This window comes from Camelus dromedarius, chromosome 13 (assembly GCF_036321535.1).
Source record: "Camelus dromedarius isolate mCamDro1 chromosome 13, mCamDro1.pat, whole genome shotgun sequence".
Lineage (NCBI taxonomy): Eukaryota > Metazoa > Chordata > Mammalia > Artiodactyla > Camelidae > Camelus > Camelus dromedarius.
The window spans coordinates 53153949-53175850 of NC_087448.1; the positions used below are offsets into that span (position 1 = coordinate 53153949).

General features: G+C 43.9%; 1 protein-coding gene across 1 annotated transcript in view; it reads left to right on the plus strand.

The window, feature by feature from the left end:
• Nucleotides 1–3775: 3775 nt before the first annotated feature.
• The window catches only part of SLC25A30 (solute carrier family 25 member 30), a 40321-nt gene continuing 22194 nt past the window's right edge, over nt 3776–21902 (plus strand). Inside the window, exon 1 of the mRNA XM_064493148.1 lies at nt 3776–3874. The gene's annotated coding sequence lies outside the window, so the exon portion shown is untranslated. The remainder of the gene's footprint in view (nt 3875–21902) is intronic.

Genomic DNA, 21902 nt, shown 5'->3' on the forward strand with positions numbered 1-21902 from the left:
AATTAGGATTGTATTTCACTCTGGATTTACAGGTAAATGCCTTCAGTTTTGGGTTTCTAAAGGAAAGAAAAGCTGACACTTAACTCTGGGACTTGGTTGAGAGGTCATTTTCCCCTCATAGCTCCCTACGCAGAGCCTGGGAAAGAACTCACTCATTCAATCATACATTTACACAAGCCCTACAACATGCCAAGTCTGGGGACTCGAATTCAGTTTTGAGCTTCAGGGAGCCACAGCCGAATAATAATGTCAGGCACAGTCTGCACCAATGTTCCCATGGGTTCCCTCATTCAGTCTTCACAATCACCCTTGGAGGCAGGTGGGGTGTGTGGGTACCATGGTCTCCTTCTGTGTGTTGTCCAAGGTCACACAGCTGGTTCCTGGAAGAACTGGGCCAACCCAGGCCTCTCAACTCCGTTTTTATTCTTCTGGAATCTTAATCCTTTTGACTTTAGAATGGGTGAATTCAGAACAGGGCTATTTTACAAACTGTTTCATTAATTTATTACATCATGTTTACATGAGAATGACGGAAGGAATCCTTTCCTTCATGACCACTGCTAGGATTGGGATTCTTCAGGTAGAGGAGTCCTGTTTTCATACCACCTGGGAGAACTTCCTGGGAGATGGGCAGAGAGTGAGGGGAATTGAACCTGCGTTGCCAAAAGGCCTCCAAGCATCCTGAACAGAGTTCAGGTAATAGCCAGGTAACCTCTATCAGGCTGACTCTCCCAGGATAGCCATAAACCCTGGGAGGTAGAAAAACTACCTGATGGCACTGAGCATGCACAAAAGCAAGAAGATTCTGGAGGGGAAGCAACACTCAGAAGACGGGACTGGCACTGAGTACGTTTCCTGTTTCTAGGGTTTTCTCCCGAGAACATACAGCTAACCTATGGCAGTGGGAATCCCAGAAGGAGAGGAGGGGAAATGGGACAGGAAAAATGTTTGGAGAATTTATGGTTGACATTTTCCCAAATTTGGTGAAAGACATCTACAGATACAGGATCTGTGAAACAGCAGAATAAATACAAAGTAAACCATGCCTAGGCACATCATAGTCAAACTGCAAAAAAAAAAAAAAACCTCCCCAAAATAAACATTTTGAAAACAGCCAGAGCCAGGTGTCACTTAACACACTGCAGAGTAATAATTCAAAACTTCTGACTTCTCATTAGAAACAACGGAGGCCAGGAAACAGTGGAACAACATCTTCAGAGTGCCGAAAGAAAAAAAAAAAAAAGGAAAAAAAACCTCTGTCAACCCAGAATTCTGTATCCAGAGAAATGAATGTTCCAGAATGAAGATGAAGACATTTTCAGATAAAAGGAAACGAAGAGTATCTCTCACCAGCAGACCTGTAGTGCAAGAAATGCTAATGGAAGTTCTCAGGCTGAAAGGAGACAGTGCCAGACGGGAGCTTGGGCCTTCAGAAGGAAACAGACAGCATCCAGAATGGTGACATGTAGGTAGTCAGAAATGTCCCTGACCATCTGCTGCACAGGTAAGGATTCTGATTTGCTCACTGCTGTACGCACGGTGCCTCGTGTAGTGCCTGGCATAGCAATAAAGTGAATATATGTCAACAGAATGGAAGAGCACACATCATCTGTCTGAAAGAATATATTTTTTGAAAATACAACCAAGTGGATGCCTCAAAACTAGGCTGTCAGCACAAGTTTTGTCCCATTCTACATGTTTAAATTGGTTTAGATAAGAGTAAGATTTTGCGAGGATGAAGCACTGAGAAAATGAGAGGTGGACAGTTGGGTAGTCTCATCTGCATTCTACTCCTCTTCTTGGTGCCTAGTGAATTTCCTGTACGTCATCCGAACAGGTCATAAAGGAGATTACATATGATATCGCTGTGTGCATTAAACTCCAATTTCTAATTAAAAACCATGGGAAGTTACTGCTTCAGAACCAGACGGGCCTAGCCAGCACAAAAGGAAGCAGACGTTGGATAAAATAAGCGTCCTACCTAGATAAAATCAGGGCATGTGACGTCCACATTGGTCAGATTATTTAGTTAATTGCCAGATGTCTATTTCATGTTGTGACAGCCAAAGACAACTGACCCCTCAAAGGCCTCATTTATTTAAACAGTGAGAGGATGGGGTAGAACATCTGTCCAAATTCATGATGAATTGTTATCAACTTGACTTTTCATTTAAAAAGGAAACAGGGGCCTGATACTCTGGTAGAAACTTACTGCTGAAAACTCTCTGAGAGGTAACTGGTTTGTCACACTTGGAGGTGAATAACCATTGGATGCAAAAGGCCCATGTGTGCTGTGGTCAGCTGAATAATGGCCCATAGATATCCAGGTCCTAATTCCCAGAATTGTGACTTTAACTTTTATGACAAAAGAGATTTTGCAGGTGTGATTATGTTAACGATCTTGAGATGGGCAACCACCCTGGACTATCTGGATGGAACCTAAATGTGACCACAAGGGTCCCTGTAAGAAGGAGGCAGAGGGAGATTAGACCACAGAAAAGGAGAAGGCAATGACCGTGGAGGCAGAAATTGGAATGATGTGCTTCGAAGATGGAGGAAGGGGCCACAAGCCAAGAAATAGAGGCCACCACTAAGAGCTGAAGAAGGCAATGAAACAGATTCCCCTCCCACAGCCTCCAGAAGGAACCAGCCCTGCTAATACCTTGATTTCAGCCCCATGAAACTGATTTCACACTTCTGACATCCAGAACTGTGAGAGAGTAAGTTTGCCTTGTTTTACACCACAGAGTTTGAGACAGCTTGTTACAGTGGTGATAGAAAACACACACATGTGCTTTCTGGGAATTCTTGGCTTCTAGGGAGTGGATATCAGAGCATCTGAATGAGAAATGAGCTTCCTAGGTGTGGCATGTGCACACTGGCCACTGCCTTAGCAAAAAACAGAACCTGAGGTTTCTAGCAGAGCAAGCCCTGGGGCAGTGAGGGAAGCGAAGCAAGGAAAGAGGCCGAGACTCGCTCTGAGATATGTCACTGCCCGGCCTGTGCTTTCCAGTGAGCTGTTTCCAGTGTGTCTCTTCCAGAAGAGACACAGCAGGTTGTGCAATGACACATCCGCTCAGAAGGAGGGCTGCAAAGAGGAACTATACCTCCAAGTAGACAGAGAGAGAGAGAGAGAAGAAAATGAGTCTGTCCGGCTCCTTCCTGTTTCTTCTCCACAGCTGATCAGGGTTCACCCTTGTGGGGGGTTCATGCCCTGGAACTTGGAGTAGATTCCATCCAGCCCTCAGAGGCTGGGAAATCACCCCCTAGGCCTCCACCTACGTTGTTTCATTTACGTTCAGAAATGAAGATCAAGTTCACTCTTTGGTTGGGTAAGGATGCAAAAGGTGAACAAAAGCTGGAGGCCTCTTGAAGGCCAGGCTCAGAACCCGCACAGTGCACTTCCAGAACTTTCTAACTGGCAGAGTAAGCCACAGGCCCGTCCAGACTCGGCAGATGTGGAAATGGACTCCGTCTCTTGATGGGAGCAGCTGCTAAGGCACCTGGCAAAGCACCTGATACCTAGAGGGAAGGTTGGGGGCAGTTTGGACCAATAATGTACGGTAGGGAGTTAGCAGAAGAGAGGCCTGGAGGGGGCTGGGCAGGAAGAGCACAGAGCAGGTGGACGGGGAGGCACGCAGACCAGCTGCTCGCCCACAAGCTGAGCCGATCCCAGTGGCCGGGCCTGGCGCGGAGGACTGTGGGCTGAGCCAGTACCCACATGACCAAAGTCCTTGGGTGCCAAGCTGGGGCATGTGGATTTTGTTTTGCAGGCAGTAGGGAAATACGGAGGAGGGAGCGGGCAGCTTTCTGGTTTGAAAGCCCTTCTGATCGCAACTCCGGCAGGCCCAGAGGCCGGGGGCCAGCAGCACAGGTAGGAGATGAAGGTGGCCGGTTGGAGGGACGTGTGCAGGGGACATGGTGGAGGCATCCAGGAGATATTGAGGAGGGAGATGCACTGGGACGTGTTGAGGGAGAGGATGGAGGTCTGACCTGGTCAGAAAGGAACAGGACTTAGGGGAAGAAGGGGTACCAGGGTCAGTAGTTAAGGGAAAGAGGTAATGAGTAGTGTATCTGGACACGCGAAAGAGCCCCACACTGGTCTGGAAAGATGCCCTTCCTTGTTCGGCTTAATACCAGGCTGATCATCAGAATTTCATTATCCTGTATCATCCAGGAAAGGGGATGGGAGTAATTACTGCAGGACAGGAGCCCTCGGAGACCACTATTTTGTGTTCTTGACGCTCTTGAGCACAGTTCAGGGTCCAAGTGGATCTGTGCAGTTCTCACAGGCCTTTGAAGAAGCGTTGGGATGGGGGCTGGAGCAGGGGCCTTTGATGTGGTCACCATTTCCTGCTTTGTAGGCTTGAAAACAAACTCATAGGCATCTGATATATCAAAATTCAGAATATCACTTCATACAAATTCAGTGAAAAATACAGAATAGATGGGAAACCTGTATTCACTGCCCAGAGCATTCTCTCCCCCAAAGCAAAGCTATATAGGAAGTTAAGTGATCATCAGGGTGCTTGATAAATCCATCTCCTGAGCCTGGGAGTAATAATTCTTATCTTCTTTGGGTTGTTACAATGATTAAACAAAATAATGTATGTCTCACGCGTGGCACATAGACATTGTATATGGCTGGAGCCCAAGAGTCAATTGCTGAAATAAAATTTAAAACTAGTTATAATTTTATCATTAATAACTATGTGAATAGCCACATCCTATTAGGTAACTGAATTCTTGACAGACCTGTTCAGTTCAGAAGTCAGAAAAACTGGACCCTTACGGCAGTGGACTGAATGTTTGTGTCCCCTCAAAATTCACGTTGAAATGCTAACCCCCAATGCGAAGGTGTTAGGAGGTGGGGCCTTTGGGAAGTGACTAGGTCGTGAGGGTGGAGCCCTCATGAATGGGATGAGGTGCCCCTATAAAAGGAACCCTTCAGGCTGTCTTGCCCTCTTTCTGCCATGTGAGGACACAGGGAGAAGATGGCAGTCTGCAACCCTGACTACAGCTTCACTAGCATCCTGATTCCAGACTTCCCACCGCCAGAACTGAGCAAAGTAAATATTTGTTGTTTACAAGCCATCCAGTCCATGGTATTCTGTTAGAGCAGCCCAAACTGATGAAGACAGGTATTCAGGTTAATTCTGAAATGTCTAACAAAGGCCACACTTAAAATTCAGGGCGCTAAGTGCTGTCAACCAAAACTATCCTATAATATACCCTTCGAGGCAACATTTTGCTTGGCGTAATGTTTGTATTCCTGGTATCAAGCCTTTAAAACTGTATGCTCTCATTTTGGTTTTTTTGGTAATTCCCCGGAAATCTTGAAAAATATAGCTTCGTTAGATGAATTTCATGGTAGCTTTTGCATTTTATGTCCTTTGTCAAGGTCACCTCCCAGGGAATAGTGTCTTGTGATTCAGTTTACTGCCGAAGCAGTTATTTGGCTTCAGGACTTTTTCAGTTTGGGAGAATGATTCTCAGTGGGTTTTCTTCAGCCCAACAGAATGTTAGCCTAGGGAATCTTAATTCCACTTAATTGCCCTCCCTGAATCTTGCTATTTTCTCTTGACTTCTCTGGGTTTTTCTGATGATGAGAAGTTTTAGTAGAGGAAAGAGTTTAACATCAGAGGATAAACTGGTGCCGAGTAAGGATGAGTCTGGAGGACGTTGAAGGAAGGGAAGCCCTTTGGTAAAATTCTAGATTCTCTGTCAAACAACAAGTACCACGGAGCAGCTGTTATGTACAGAATACTATGCTCATTGTTGGTAAAGGGACGCACAAAGTCGTGTTATCAACACAGTATTTGAGAGATACGCTTTCAACTTATGAAAAGTTAAAGAAGACAAGAGAAAGACCAAGATGGGTTAATGGCTGATGCCATTAGTTACTGAATTAATAGTCTCAACAGATCCCCCCTTTTTTTGAGGGGGGAGGTAATTAGGTTTACTTATTTCTTCATTTTAAGAGAAGGTGCCGGGGATTGAACCCAGCACCCTATGCACATCAAGCATGCAGTCTACCATTTGAGCTATACCCTCTCCTGCCCCCAACAGACACTTCTTGATGTCATCCTTTCACAAGGTACTTGGTCCTAGCCACTGGGATACAATGGTGAACAAGCCACCTGGTGAAGCTCCCTGGGGGACTGGCCTTCAATTCTATCTCAGGGGAGGAGCGGGGGAAATGATGATGTGAACAGAGGCATGAAAATGCAGGGTAGTGAGGAAATCATTTGCACTTTTTCTTCCAAAGCCGTCAGCTGGGCCTGGATCCCTTCAATAGATGAAACGAGAGGGAATTGTTAGGAGGCTTAATTTTTGATTTAGCAGCTCTGAGCTGTCCCAAAATTAGGTCAGTCGCTTTTGCTTTCTGGATGGAAAAGGCCCTGCTGTGCTGGAACCTGGCACGCCGGGCAGGATAAAGTTCTAGGGCAGGCTTGGGGCACGGTTCTGTAAAGCTGGAGGGAAGTGAGAGCTGACTCACCTGTGTTTGAACCCAGTCCCTCTGCAGCTTTGCAGACGCACAGGCCTGGGACCTGCGCCAGCGCCATGTCACACTCCCAAACCCCCTGGGTTCACACTACAGGCATCGATGGTCCTGCTGAGCTGGGGCGGCTCTTCCTGTCTAACAAGGGAAGCAAGAGCCAGGGTTTTCTCGGGCCAGAGACCCCTGCCCTGGCGTCTGGTCTGATTCCTGTCCCTGGGCACAGTAGGACCCTTTGAGGAGGAATTAGAGTGAAGGCAGGGATGCCGTTTGTGTTAATGGAGTCCATCTTAAAGGATGAAGGAAACTGAGAGGTCACCCAGGCTCGCCTCTTTGCTAAAAGATGGTCAAATGCACAAGATCACTCAGCTTGTTAGTGACAGAGCCGACCCTGATCGCTACCGCGCTTCCTGCCTTTTGTGGAAACATGACGTGGTCCAGCTCCTGGGCTAACGTGTGCCACCAGCTGTTCTAGGTAACCTCAACTTCCACGTATCCCTGACACTGAAACTTGCCTTTCCTTCCTCTACAAATCATCTTTTTATCCTCCTTTGTTCCTTCACTTCTTTCTCAGAAAATACGGTGGTATCCTCCACCCCAAAGTTTATCTCATGTGTCCTTTCAGCAACTGATGCATCAGCCTCTCCCTCCCAGCAGCACTGCGCCCTCGCCGGCTGTCTGCCCATGCCTCCGTGTTGGCCTCTCAGGAGGTGCGTCTTTAACCATTGGTCATCTCACCTGCTGCTTGTATAACTTTAATTTTTCTACATTTGTCTCCAGCTCCTACTTATTTCCTGAGCTCTAAAACCATGTAGCAAATTGACTCAGACATTTCCACGTAAAGTCTCTTGGACACCTTAAGCCAGCAAATCTCAAACAGAAACATCACCTTTACCTCTAACCTGCCCCTCCCCCACAGTCCCCGCTCTGAGTGGCACCACCAGACACCTCAGGACACAAGCCGGGAACCCAAGTGTTTGCTTCCACTCCTCCTCCACCTCCGTGGCGGTGGGCCAGCTTCTGTGTGCTCTGCCCCTTCATCTCTCCTGTTCCCCTTAGTTTAGTTCTTCAGCTGGGAAACCTGCATTCATGCTTTATGACTTGAGCAGCTCAATTGTCATCGCCCCCAGGAAGCTTTCCAAAAGCCTGTTCCAACTATTATGTAATTGTTGGGGTTTTTTTTCCTCTTTCATTAGACCATAAATCTTTAAAGGCCAAGGCATTTTTTTTCCTTCATGTACCCAGCATGACATTTTATCAGTGATTGTTCAATGTATGAATGTGTGAGGATATAAACGAACAAAGTGAGGAAATAATACTTTTTTCCCGTAGCTGCAGGAAGGATTCATGGTCAAACGTGGGTGTTTCCATTTATACCTGCCACTCGCCAGAGGTTTTATCACTTTTTTTTCCCCTAGGCATATTTTCTGTCGTTCTATTTCATTCTCTGCTTTACTAACTACAAAGGGAAATAAGACTCAAGGCTCAGGATACACCCTAGTGGCTGGAAAGTCAATTCTAGTTTCCTGGACCAGAGAATTAAGTGAATATCAATACTCAAAGGAAGGTGAATTTGCAAACCGCGGGTAGATGGAAGTAGTGATCAGAAATCCCACTGTTCCACAACAGAGTCTCCACGTCCCTCCCGTGGCTGGCTGTGGAAGCACCACTGTTAGACATTATACCTCCCTCCTGTTCTCGCGGGAGAGTTGGCGGTTATGGCTCATTTCAAGGTATAGCGTTCATTGTTTGTGGGTGAGAGCAGATCATAAAACACGAACGTGGAGACTTCCATCCTGGCCAGTCTTGAGGCTACTCCCATGGCACTTTCACAGAAATGGAGACCAGAAAACAGTTGTCAGCCTAATTCTGTAAATTTCCAGATTGGCATCACTGATTAGAATTTACCTAACACTTACTAATTACTCACATCATGCTGTGAGTCATATAGTCACAACTGGGAAAGCCACCTGGCCATCCCACCAACTTTTTTTTTTAATAGCATAAATGGGAAGAGGACAGTGAACATCACACACACACCAGTTTGTCAGGTCATCCTTGGTGTTTCTTTTTCTGTGAATTCTGATGAAAGGAAACAAATCTGGGGAAAGGGTCATTCTGTTTGTTTATGTAGGACCTTTTCAAAATTTGGGAAAGAGAAGCCAAGTCAAAGAGTGGAGGGCATTCTCCTGAATGGATCAATATGCCCCAGCCAAGGTCTAGTTCTTTTTAGGTAAGTAGGTGAAAGGGTGATGGTGGCAATGTGGATCCTTGTAGCTCTGGCTGTAGAATTTGCCCCATGCTGCTGCAAAGTCCAAATTAAGGACAGGGGTTCCTGGTCATATATTTAGAGACAACTATCAGTTCAAAACCCTTCTTTGGTGTTAGTAGAACCAGTCTGGCATTCATCCACTGTAAGAGGAATGCGTGTACTTGTGACTCAAACCATCAACTAAGAACTGGCCTTGACCTGTGGGGAAGGACGGTGGTGATGAGAGAAACCCAACATGACCTTGTTGTCAGTTTCAACAGAATCATGGGGTCGAGAGGTGGCTGCTGCTTGTTCTGCCTTCTGCAGAGAAATTTGTTAAACCAGCATTTGCCAAGTGTCTGCTCGATTTAGAGCTTGGGTCGTGTGGACTGGCTAAGTATGTGCTCTTCAGCTCATAAATATATTGGAAAGACGTTAACTATGTGTGTGGCTATGTATTTCTCTATGAACCATCCCCTAATGATTTTACGGAGGGCTGCATCAACTCTGTGATAGTTCTCTTTCACAGAAGTGATGATAAAGTGTGCTTAACTACGTTGATATTTTGGTCTTCATGTTCTTACTGCATGAAACCACGTATAGCAGCCGACGTGAGCAGTGTCTGTGGAAGAGGCACATTCAGGTATAAATTATTCCCTTTCAGTTGCCTCTGTAGAGCCTGGGCACTGACCTGTGCGGAGGCAGGGTCCTCTTCATGTGTCTCTGTAACAAAACCCAAAATGATGCTTAAAACTGGAGATTGTATGAGAAGTTGTTGGAACAACTGGATCCACCTGTGGAGTGAATAATGTGTGATATTTTAAAGTATACTTAGGGAAATTGTAAATCTATAAGACATAGCTTGTTATTAGTTTTATGTACACAGTGTAATCAGCTAGGAAAACTGCAAGTAACAATATCTGGTTAAAGTGATATTTTTCTCAAAGAACAAGAAGTCTGGAGGTAGGAAGCTGCAGCATTGGTTTAGCTGCCCAACGATGCAAATAAGGACCCTGACTCTTTGTCTTTTGGTCCTGCCCCTCTTAATGTGTAGTCTTTTGTTACCATGCTTGTCACTTTGTGATCATAAGATGGCTGCCATGGCTCCGGGTACCATGTCTGTATTCCAGGGCAGGAGGATGGAGAAAGGCAGTGCCTGTGGCCATTGCTCCTGGCCTGGCCGTTTTACACAGAAGTAAAAGCTTCCTCAGACACCCTCTCTTCCCCACAAGAGCACCACCTTTGTCTCATTGGCCAGAACTTGTCACTTGGCCATGGTTAGCTACAGAGGGACTAGGAAAGAAGGATTACATTTTCCAGCTTCTGTAGTGGAGGCTGGTAAAGCAGAGGCTGGTTAGGAAGAAGCTGTCAGGCTGAGGAAGACAGTCCTGGATGCAGTGGTTGCCTTGTTTGTCAAACTGGCCTTTTTTTTTCTTTTTTTTTTTTGATTGCTGCTGTTTTACTATTTATGATGAGTTATCTGCCTTTCTATCTTCATTTCCTCAAAATTAAAGCCCTAAAAGTTTTCTGCTTTGACTATCCAGAGTGTCAGAAATCTAGAATTGATAAATAAAACAGCAACCAAAAAGACTTACATTTTCATTGCTCTGGTGGTATGTATTTCTGTACTTTTTCCATTACAAAATTGAGGTGAAATCTACATAAGATAGACTTAACCATTTAAAAAGTGTCTTTAAGTGGCATTTAATATGTTTACAATGTTGTACAACCATCACCTCTGTCCAGACCTAAAGATATGTTTTTGAACAAGTGATCACAAATGCTGGGGATGGTCTGGTCACCTGTGTTGAAAAGACTGTCAACACTGCCTGCTGGACTCACCCCAGGAGCTGTGGATTTATGAACCTAAACTTCATTATTGAACTTTATTTTTATATTTTTTAAAATTCATATTTATTTATTTCATCTTTTTTGGCGGGGGTAGTTAGGTTTATTCATCTATTTATTTCATGAAGGTAGTGGGGCTTGAACCCAGGACCTTATGCATGCTAGGCACGTACTATACCACTGAGCTACAACCTCCTCACTTCATTATTGACTTTACATAAGAGAAAGATATCTTTCTGACTCACTGTTACTGGATAACTATCACTATTCTCAGAAACCTCCTGCTCTCCCCCTCTCAAACGTCCCTCAGCTGCAAAAGTTGCGGTGAGAAGCTGTCTGTACGCTGAGGATCTGTTGTTTGACCTCTCTACAGTGGCTTAGGTAGCAGTTCAGTTCACACAAAAACAAACAAATGATGACCAAACTGAGTCAGGTACAAGGCCATGAGTGGACTTGGTGTGACATGGGAATAGAATCTCTCCTTTGAGTCACCCACTGGGAGAGGAATTTTCCAGGTTAAGTCCTTAGGTCATGTGAATCATCAGAAGGCCTGGTCACTATTTAACCTTTTTTTTTTAATTGAAGTATGGTCAGTTTACAGTGTTGTGTCAATTTCTGGTGTACGGCAGAATATTTCGGTCAGACATATATACACATATTATTCAACCTTATCAACAACTTTTATTTGCAGAGCCCTTTCCCCTCCTTGGCACTGTCACAGAACCAGCCTTACAACAGTCCCACAAAGGAGGCCGAGCAGATGTTTCCATCTTACAGAAAGGAGCTTGTCCTCTGGGAACACTGCCCACAGTCAGGCAGTGGCTGCCTCCCTTGTAACCACTCACCTCCTGTAACTGTGGAGACAGAAAAGGAGGGCCACGAGGCCCCTCACATTACAGAATATCTCAGAGAGTTTGATTTGAATTGCCTTTTTTTTTTTTTTGGATGGGGGGAGATAATTAGGTTTACTTATTTATTTATTTTTTAGAGGAGATACTGGGGGTTGAACCCGGGACCTTGTGCATGCTAAGCATGTGCTCTGCTACTTGAGCTATACCCTTCCCTGATTTGACTTTTATAAACGGTATTCTATAAATGGTGGGTTTTCCATTTAGTGGGTTCTGAACAGTATGAACAAAAAATGAAAGAAAATAGAATAATAATAAATGCACATCAGAGTGCACTGCAGTCATTGTAAGTATTCTTGCCTGAAATGTTTGCTTCAGTTGTGTGTGTGTGTGTGTGTGTGTTTACTGGGTCATGGTGTAAATGTGTTTCTTAATGTGAGTTACAGTTTAACAGGTTTGAAAGCTGTGGGCAGAAAAGGCTGTGGGCCTTGGGCGCTGCTGGGATCTGAACATTGCCGGCCTCAGGCCTCGCCCGCTGCCCTGACCATCCAGATATCACCGGGCTGGTAATGCCATGCATGTGTTCAGAGCCCTGTGCTCTTTATCACAGGCAAAAACTGAGTGTGACCAGCTGCCCCGAAGGCAAGTTCCAAGAATCAAGAATAGGACTCTCACAGGTTGTACAACTTATCAACTTTCCAGTGGCAAAAACAGTGCCAGTCCTGGCTTTGTTACCCCCACTTATTTTGTGAACATATTTGAACATCCTAGGGCATTTCCACAGCCTCGGGCCAGGACACTGACCTGCCCCCTACCCCTGAGAAGCAGGCTGCAGAGAGCTCTGGCCAAAATCACCCCGCGGAGGCCACCTGTTAACTTCCTTTTGTACCTGTGCTTCTCCGCACCAGACATCCCATATCACTTATAGTTCCCCAGATTCTCTTTTTGTGGAAAAAAACATTTATTTCATCTGTTGCAATTTGCCCCTTTATTTTGCTTCTGATAAACTTAAGTCTGATCGTTTTCTTAGGCAGTGTCTATCTATAGGAAGGCACCCAGAAAATTAGAGGGTAAAATATTTAGCCTAGTGATTGACTTTTCCAATTAAAGCCCAGATTGACTTTTGTTTTTTCCTGGCATGTTGAATTGGCTAGTTTTCATAGTGTTCCCTAGACAGAACTTGCTGTGATAGGAAGTGCATAGCCATTTGGTTTCTGTCCCTATTGCATTTTTGAAGCTGTATCACTCAATAAAAATTAATTGAAAAAACTGATTATAAACCTCGGGACAAGGCTACTAAGAAATATAAAAGGTTTAATTTTAGACTCTTCACTATTTAGCAACACTAGTTTAACTTAAATGTAGTGGGTCTTTTGTATGTAATATGAAAGACATTTGGAATACTGACAATCACAATGATGGTAATGATAATAATGTGATGTTTATTATACTCAGGGCGCTGTGTTCATGATTTCATTTATTTCCTTTAATTCTTACAAAAACCCTCTGAAGAAAGTATGACCATAATTTTACTTTTAAGGAAACAGAATTATAAAGAAGATAAATAACTTTGAAAGTTCTCCCTGGTAGGATGCCAGATTCTCAAGCTGAACCTTCACGGAGGGAAAGGATTTAGTGCCACGTGTGGAGCCCTGTCAGCCATTTTCATGGAGGGATGGATACGTCTTCCTTCCCTCTCCTGCTTGATTGTTCGGCCTGTCAACTCACCAGGTGCAAATAACTAGGGGGATGTCAGGGGAGGACTCAACACATTCCTGAATGGGAGAGGTGAAGGTCAGTTCCCAGGAGCAGACCCCAGGATGCCCAAGCATGGACCTGTCTGAGACCCAGGCCTGCAGGGGGAGAACAGAGGGCTTGTTGTGCAGGGAGATTAGATCCAGACCCAGTTAACACAGAGGGGAGACGGGCTGGTCAGGGAGTCAGTGAGTGTGGATTGGTATCCTGTTGCTGCTATAACAAATTACCAAAAACTTGGTGCCATAAAACAATAAACACGTATTATCTTTTGTTCCAGAAGTTAGAAGTCTGAAATGGGACTTATTAGACAAAAATCAAGGTGTTGGCAGGGCTGTATTCCTTCTGGTGACTCCAGGGGAGAATGAGTTTCTTTAACTTTTCCGGCTTCAAGAACCTGTCCACACTCCTGGGTTTATGATTCTTTTCCATCTTCAAAGCCAACAAGGGCAGGTTGAGTTCTCACATCAAATCCCTCCAACCTAAGTCCACAGTCTTATTGTATCTCTGACTTTTCTGCCTCCCTCTTCCACTTATAAGGACGCATGTGACTCCTTTGGATCCGCTCATTATCTTAGATAATCCATGATAACCTCCCCACCTAAAACTCAGCTGACCAGCAACTTTCATTCCATCTGTAATCATAATTCTCCTTTGCCATGTAACCTAACGTAGTCACAGATTACAGGGATTGGGACATAGTGCTTTGGGGCCGTGATTCTAACTATCACAGTGGCCTCTTCGATGAAGCAACATTTGACCTGAGAAAACCAGTAAATGTCAGGTTGTGAGGGAGCACGACAGGTAGCATCCCAAGCGGAGGTTACAATCTGTGCAGATGAAGAAGAGCTTAGCACGTCCGAGGAGCCCACACCATGCTGGCTCCCAAGGCCAGGGTAAGAATTTGAGAGCTTATGCTAAGTACAGTGGAAAGCTTTTAAAGGCTTTCAGGCATCAGGAAGACTTGATCCAGATCGCTCCGCTCTGTGGAGATGGATGAAGGAGGCAAGAGGGATATGAGAGACCAGTTATTATCATATACCTGCCCTCCTGGAAATACGTTCCACCAGAGTTGGACAGAGATTCACCAAAATCCATTTCCTTTCCCTAGATATACAGTTACAGCACATTTCCCAGCATCCTGGTGTTTTAGTGGAGCTCTGGGACTAGTTCTTGCTGACGGATTGTGACCAGAGGCAGTAAAGAGCAGGTGGGCCTTCTCTTCGCTATGTCTCTGCCTTTTCTACAGAGGTCTTGGGCACCATGTATGAAGATGGCCGCATTATGAGAAGGAAGGGTCCTGGGTTCCTGAATGACACTGTGGAGCAGAGCCCCAGTATTATTACGACTGCTGTATGTGAGAGGAAGCAAAACACTTCACTCTGTTAAAGCGTTGAGATTTTGGAATCATCTTTTGCAGTAGTTTGCTAATCCTGGCTAATATACAACCAGACAGACAGATAAATTAATTAATTAAACAAAATAATTTGGGGCTCTAACAAGGGCTATGAAGGAAATGAATGGATAAGGTGATGGGGGATAATTAGGGTTGCTCCCTCAGAAAGGATGGTCTGGTGAAGTGGCATTTGATTTGAGGACTGACAGACGAGCAGCAACAGCTCAGAGAAGGGAGGGAAGAGATTTCTGGACAAAGAAATTAATAAATATGACAACCCTGAGTGGGGAAACACTGACCATGTTGGTAGGAGGGGAAAAGTGGCCACTGTGGCTAGAGCCAGACGCATGGTCAGAAAGTCCCACTGGGGGAAGATTCATAAAAAGATTCCAGCCTTGGTGCTTCTCCTACAGGTGTCAAAGTTCTGGAAGGATTTCTCTTCTGGACAATCTACTCAGAGGAAACACTGCTTTCCCCTGCTTTCTTCCTAGCTTTTGCCACTGGATGGAGCATAAATAAGGTTGGCAAGGGTGGAATCAGGGAGGCCAGTTAATGCAAAAGTCTAGACAAGAGATTCTGGTGACTTGGACTAGGTTGGTGGCTGTGCTGATAGAGAGAAGTGACCAGATTTGAGATACATTTTATTTTTTTGTGGGTAGGGGGAGGTAATTAGGTTTATTTATTTTTTAGAGGAGGTACTGGGGATTGAACCCAGGGCCTTGTGCATACTAAGCATGCGTTCTATAACTTGAGTTGTACCCTCCTCCCCGAGATGCATTTTAATGACAGAGATGGTAGGACTTACAAAGTGGATATCAAAGGTGAGAGAAAAATCAAGGATGATGCCTGAGCTTTTGACTTGATCTTGAGTCGATGAGGCTGACCTTTACTAAGATGCAGTAGACTGAGTGGAGCGAATTGCCCTCCCCAGTGTGGGTGGCCTTCACCGAGGCAGCTGAAGATGTGAATAGAACAAAAAGGCTGAGTAAGAGGGAACTCCTCCTGCCTGACTGCAGTGCTGTCTTTTCCTGCCTTTGTACTCAAACTGAAACATCAGCACTTCTTGGGTCAAACACTTGCTAATTGCAGATCTTGGGAACTTCTCAGCCTTCACAACTGTGTGAACCAATTCCTTATAACGCATTTCTTTAGCTATCTATATATCTGTATCTCCCTATCTCTCTATTCTGTTGGTTCTGTTCTCTGGAGAACACTAACTAATACAGATTTGGTAGGTCTGAGATGGCTACTAACATCTAAGAGAAGGTGTCACATAGGTAGCTGAATATGTGAGTCTGGAGTAGCAGACTGAGCAGGACTAGAGATATAGAGATATTGCAATCATCAGGGGATATTTAGAGCCACTGGCCTAGGTGAGACCACTAGGGAAAGGGTCGGGTTTGAGAACAGAAGAGACTCAAGATAGAGCCCTGAAGATTTCTAATACTTAGAGATCAGGTAGAGAGGAGGAGCCACTTACGGAGCCTGAGAAGGGCTGGCCACCAATGAGGACAGATGAACACTAGCAGTATATTGCCTTCTTTCATTAAATTTTTTTTTAATTTTTAAAATCAAAGTTATACACTTTAATGATTTTAAAAGGCAAATTGTTCCACAGGGCTGACCATGAAAAATAACAGTGATCTGCCCCATCCTTCCCCATTACTGATCCCTCATTCTCGGAAGCAAATACTTTCAACTCTTTCAGCTGTTTCTTCTGGCATTTACCTCCTTAACTTCTAAATAGCTGACTTGTCTGTCATTGCTAGCTTTTTCTCCTTTGACATCTATAGGCTTCCTTCTACTGAAGACAAAGACTCTTATAATTCTTTTTTTCAATCGAAGTATAGTCAGTCTACAACGTTGTGTCAATTTCTAGTGTATGGATAGACAAAGATTTACTCTTTACATCACCCACACTCACCTTGCACGTACTCACACATATGTACTCACACAGACACACAGACCTCTTCGCTATGCTCTAATTACAATGACATCACAATTTTTGGTTAAATCAGTGTACAGTGTATTAATTACTCTTGAGTTTGTAAATATTAGTCATAGCTGAGCCATGTAGTATACGATGATGATGTTTTCTTTTTTATATGACCTCTGGTTTTCCCTGGAGTTAACAATTATCTTCATTTAAGTTTTTTGGCTTACTTTTCTGGGTGCCTATTTCTAACGTATCCCCAAACTCTCAATTAGAAGTTAAAGCTTTCTATCACTACTTTCGCAAACATCAGGTGATTGTCAGTTTCCATTTTTTCTCTGCCATATGTTTCCAGGATCCTTTTGTACTCTTGCTCCAATGTTGGCTGGATGCTGTTATCCTGAGATTTATTCTCATTTTCATCTCGGGAAGTCCTTTCCCCATTCTCCTGCATAGGAGTTCTTATTTTCTGGACCCCATGTCTTCCTTTTTAAAAAGTTCATTCTGTAGTTTTGAGGAAACATTATCTATTAGCTTTCCTGAGGACACTTACATGAGAGGCCAATTCTTTGAGACCTTGCATGTCTGTAACTTTTAAAAAATTTTGGCTTGTTATGGTATGATAGTTTGGCAATAATTTTCCCTCAGATTTAAGGCATTGCTTCATTGTTTTCTAGATTCCAATATTGCCGTTGAGAAGTTTGAAGTTATTATTATTCTCAGTCCTTTAAATGTGACCTGCTTCTCCACCTCTCTTTCTCCACTTAAATCAGGCTCTAAAAGTTAAAACAGGACAAAAACAAATTGGGTTTGTTGGGGGAAAATGATCAGGGAAGAAGGTAGAGAAACTAAATTCCAAATGAAAGGCTTACACTTGAGGTCCCTGCTACATATCAGACACAACTGCTCCTTGAAAAGGGGACACGCAACTGGAGTGTAGCTCCGAAGACCTGGGTCTCAGTCTCACATCACTTCAAGATAATCTCATCAACGTCCTGATTTTTTTTCATTATCCAATTACTCAGCTGACCTGAGCTAGTAAATCTGTTGTTAGTTGGGTACATTATTATTCGATTATATAACCCCGAGAAGGTTTAGAATTAAATATAGCAGTGGTGAACTAAATCAAACCCACAGTATTAATATTTTTAGTACTAACCTTAAAGTGTAAGACAATCTGCATGTGTCTGTTATTTATGTGCAGTGCTTATAATAAAAATAGAAACTATACTCCTTAGATACAAGATAGAAGGATAAAGAATTTCACTGGCTCATTCCCAGCATACCAGCTGGGAACACTGCCTATGCAGGTATTCTTGTTAGGAGTAGCTAGGGCTCTTAACTGCTCCTCTTTGTCATGGGAAGGGGAAGGAGACCAGATGTCTCAGAAGTGACCTCCTCTTCCTCCTCATCCTCCCTGCAATCACCGATGGCTATCCTAAAAGTGGCCTGATTCAGGATTTTCATTCTACATGGCATCAAGCATTCAGAAAAACCCAAGAGACTCCTTCCTGACAAGATGTAGGACCATATTACAATGTACCAAAATTGTTCCTGTACTTTATGTAGTTGCACACACATTTATTAAATTCTAGCTGACTGGAAAGCATTTGTTCTTCATGATGACTACACAATGCAAATGCAGCTGCCAAGATGATGAAAACCAAGATGTGGGGGAGGAATGGTTCTTGCAGTGGCAAACACAGTGTGCTGCTAATAATGGGCCTTAATGGAAATAAGGCTATGAGTCCAGCTACTTGAGATGGCCAGACTTGAAAATTTAGGGCTGGGATGCAGATGAACAGGTGAGGAGGATGCAGAACTGGATTCCTGTGACTGGAAGTTCTAAGGACCACATGGGGAGGGGCTTCTGTTCTGGGCTAAGGACTTACCCTTGATCCTGAAGACACTGGGAGGCCAAGGAAGAACTTGAAGCTTATGAGTGACGTAGCCAGATGAATTTGGAAGCTATTTTTATAGCACTTAGGTTTTACAGAGTGTGTTTTTGCACACATCACCTATTTAACAGTCTATAAGATAGGTATTGTTTGCATTTTGCAACTGAGGACTTAGAGAAATTAATTAATCAAGGTTAGAGGGTTGTGGTCAGGTTTAATTAATTAATTAAGGTCATACAGTTGTGGCCATGATTGAATAGAACCTAGGTCTTCATTTCCTTATTACCATCTGGATATTTTCACTGTAGTCAGATTAAAAAACACACAGAAAGGGTTGGTATAGAGCAAAGAAGAGATGAAAAATTAGTTGTGTTTAGCAGGAACTGGCACTGAGTAGTTAGTAGATTTGTTTCTAGGCTTACCATTTCTTTTTTGTTTTTCCTGTTGTTTCTAAACTGGTTATGATGATGTAACCATGATACTGTTCCCTAGAGCAGTGATTTCCAGTGCGTGGATTAAGACCCTTGGGAGAACCCAAGGTTATTCGTTGGGTCCTCAAGTTCAGTGTGTATTTTCTTTGTTTCTTCTATTTTAAAAAAAAGTTCTTTGTTTGTTTTTTGGGGGTAATTAGGTTTATTTATTTATTTATTTTTATTTTAACGGAGGTACCGGGGATTGAACCCAGGACCTTGTGCACACTAAGCATGTGCTGTACCACTGAACTATAGCCCCCTCCCCCCACCAGCGTGCATTTTTTTGATGGATGCTGAAAGTACTACCATCCATTTTATAGGGACTCCAAAATTTTTAAAAATTTAACTTACATTACAAAGGGATCTTCATACTTGAAAGGGATCTTCACGCAAAACATAAATTCTTAAATATTATGTGTGTATTACCAAGGATTATGTGTATATTAGCAGAGGCTGTGGGGCATAGGGAAACAGTGGAGTTTGAGAGTCTACAAATCTGTAGGAAACAGCAAAGTACCTTGTACATGTCACACAGTCATGCGTCTGGAAAGGACTTGGTGTGATGACAGTCGAGGGTAGAAAGAGCTTTGTTCTTATTTCCCTGCCCTAAAACAGAAAAGCATTCCGATGACTTTCCCCACAGGCTGGGGATTATATTTGTCTTTATGGCTGGATTCATGTGATACCTCAAACCAGTCCAAACTGTATCAACATCAAAACGGTGAGCAGATAAAACTCCAGGGTCTCCCCGAGAGCTCAAGTTGGAGAGTAGAAATGGGCTTGTTTAAGCCCAGCCTGGGGCCTGAGCTATAGAAACAAGAAAAAGGAATGAGAGAGAGAGAGATGATTCTGGGCCCTGGCTCTGGCAAAGACCAGTTACCACCTGGAAGCTCAATTTCTTCATTTATGAAATGGAAATAACACTTTTTGGCTTGAAGGAACCATTGAATATAAAAATTCCTGGAGGAGCACTTTGCATCAACAGATGCAGGTTTTATACACATACATTTGCTTTCTGACCCAGCAAGCCCACGTCTGTGAACTTACTCTGAAGCTATATCTCCTCCAATAAAAGCAATATACACAAAAGTTTATTCATTATCTGCTCTTTGTCATAGCCAAAGTCTGCAAACCAACTGTAGGCCACATGTATTAGTTTTTTTCTTTTTAATTTTTATTCCATTTTTAAATTTTTTTCATTGTGTTAATATTGTGATTACATTGTTCTTTATTACATATTGGGTTTTTTTGTTTTGTTTTTTGGGGTGGGGGAAAGGTAATTAGGTTTACTTATTTCTTTTTTAATGGAAGTACTGGAGATTGAACCCGGGGCCTCATGCATGCTAAGCACACACTCTATCACTGAGCTATGCCCTCCCCTCGTGTATTAGTTTCTTATTGCTGCATAATATAAAATCACACATTTGCTTAAAGGGAGACTCGCTGATTAGCTCACAGCTCTGCTGATCATAAGTGTGGCCTGGTGTGGCTGGGTTCTCTGCTCAGGGTTTCGCAAGGCTGAAATCAAGGCGTTGGCGTGGCTTAGTTTTCATGTGCAGAACTAAGGAGGATGAACTTGCTTCGGAGTCATCCTCATCACCGGCAGGATTGTTTCCTGTGGTGGCCACACTGAGAATGCTGTTCCTCGCTGGGGGTCAGCTGGGGGTCACTCCCAGCTCCGAGAGGCACCTGTATTCCTTGCCATGTGAAGCCTCCATCTTCAAAGCCACAGCATCACATCCTTCTTGTGGTTTGAAGCTCTGACTTTCCTTCTGTGACCAGCTAGAGAAAATTCTTCCTTTTAAAAGGCTCATGGGACTGGGTCAAGTCCATCGAATAATCTCCCTATCATAGGGTCAAATGATTTGAGACTTTAATATACATGCACAATCCTTTCACAATCTACCTAGATCCGTTTTTGATTGAATGACTAGGAGAAGGTGTGTGCCCATCAGGGGTCAAGAGTCTTAGGGGCCACCTCCAAATTCTGCCTGTCGCCCTACAGGAAGTTTCCTGTTAAATAACATGGGTCCATCCACATGAGGGAGAACCATGCTGGAGTGATAAAAGATGAGGAAGGCCTCAGGGGACTGCTCTTGTTACTGGACCAAACATGGGTCCACTAGCCCCAGGGCAGTAAAGCCAATCTACCAACACCAGGTTGTGGGGAAGGAAAGTGCAACGTTGTCTGCAGAGCACCAAGCAAGGAGACCAGGGCGGCTAGTGATCAAGCCATCCGAACTGAACTCCCAGATGGGTTTCAGGAAAGCATTTTTAAAGGCCAGGTGAGGGTGGTGGGCTGCAGGGGATGTGCTCAGCGCAGCTCCTGCACTATTCTCTGATTGGTTGATGGTGAGGCAATGGGGCGGAGTCACAGAGCTTAACATTATCAGTCCTTAGGCTCCTGCAGGGCCTGGGGGCTGTGTGCTTCCGATCATGAAGCAGTTAACTCTTCTATTTAGTGGGGGTTTTAGCATCCACAAAACAACTCAGTAATTTGCATCAGATATGGTTTATTTAGGTGCTTCAGAGAGTAGCTGAAGCAGGGGATATGGGGGAAGAGTCTGTCCCGGAGGACCCAAAGAGCCCTGCTCAGTTAGTCTCTGGAATAATTTCCAGGATACATTATCTATTGCTAAGTGAAAAAAGCAAAGAAGAATAAAATGTGCTACCTTTTATGTAAGAAAGAAAAGTAAGAAAAAATATATATGTTATGGTGCGCAGCCTCTGAGTTGGTCCCCAGTGATCATTGCCTCTTGTGTAATTCTTTCCCCTTGAGTGTGGGCTGGACTTACTGACTCACTTCTAGCAAGTAGAATATAGCAGAGGTAGTGTCACTATTAAATTAGGTTACAAAAGGACCGGGGCTTCCATCCTGGAATCTCTCTCTCTCTTTTTTCCTTTCTGCCCCATTGTGAGTAGTTTTATGGCGAGACCATGATGCAAGAACTCATATTTCCAGTGGTTGAATTGTGTCTCCCAAAAAGACACACTGAAGTTT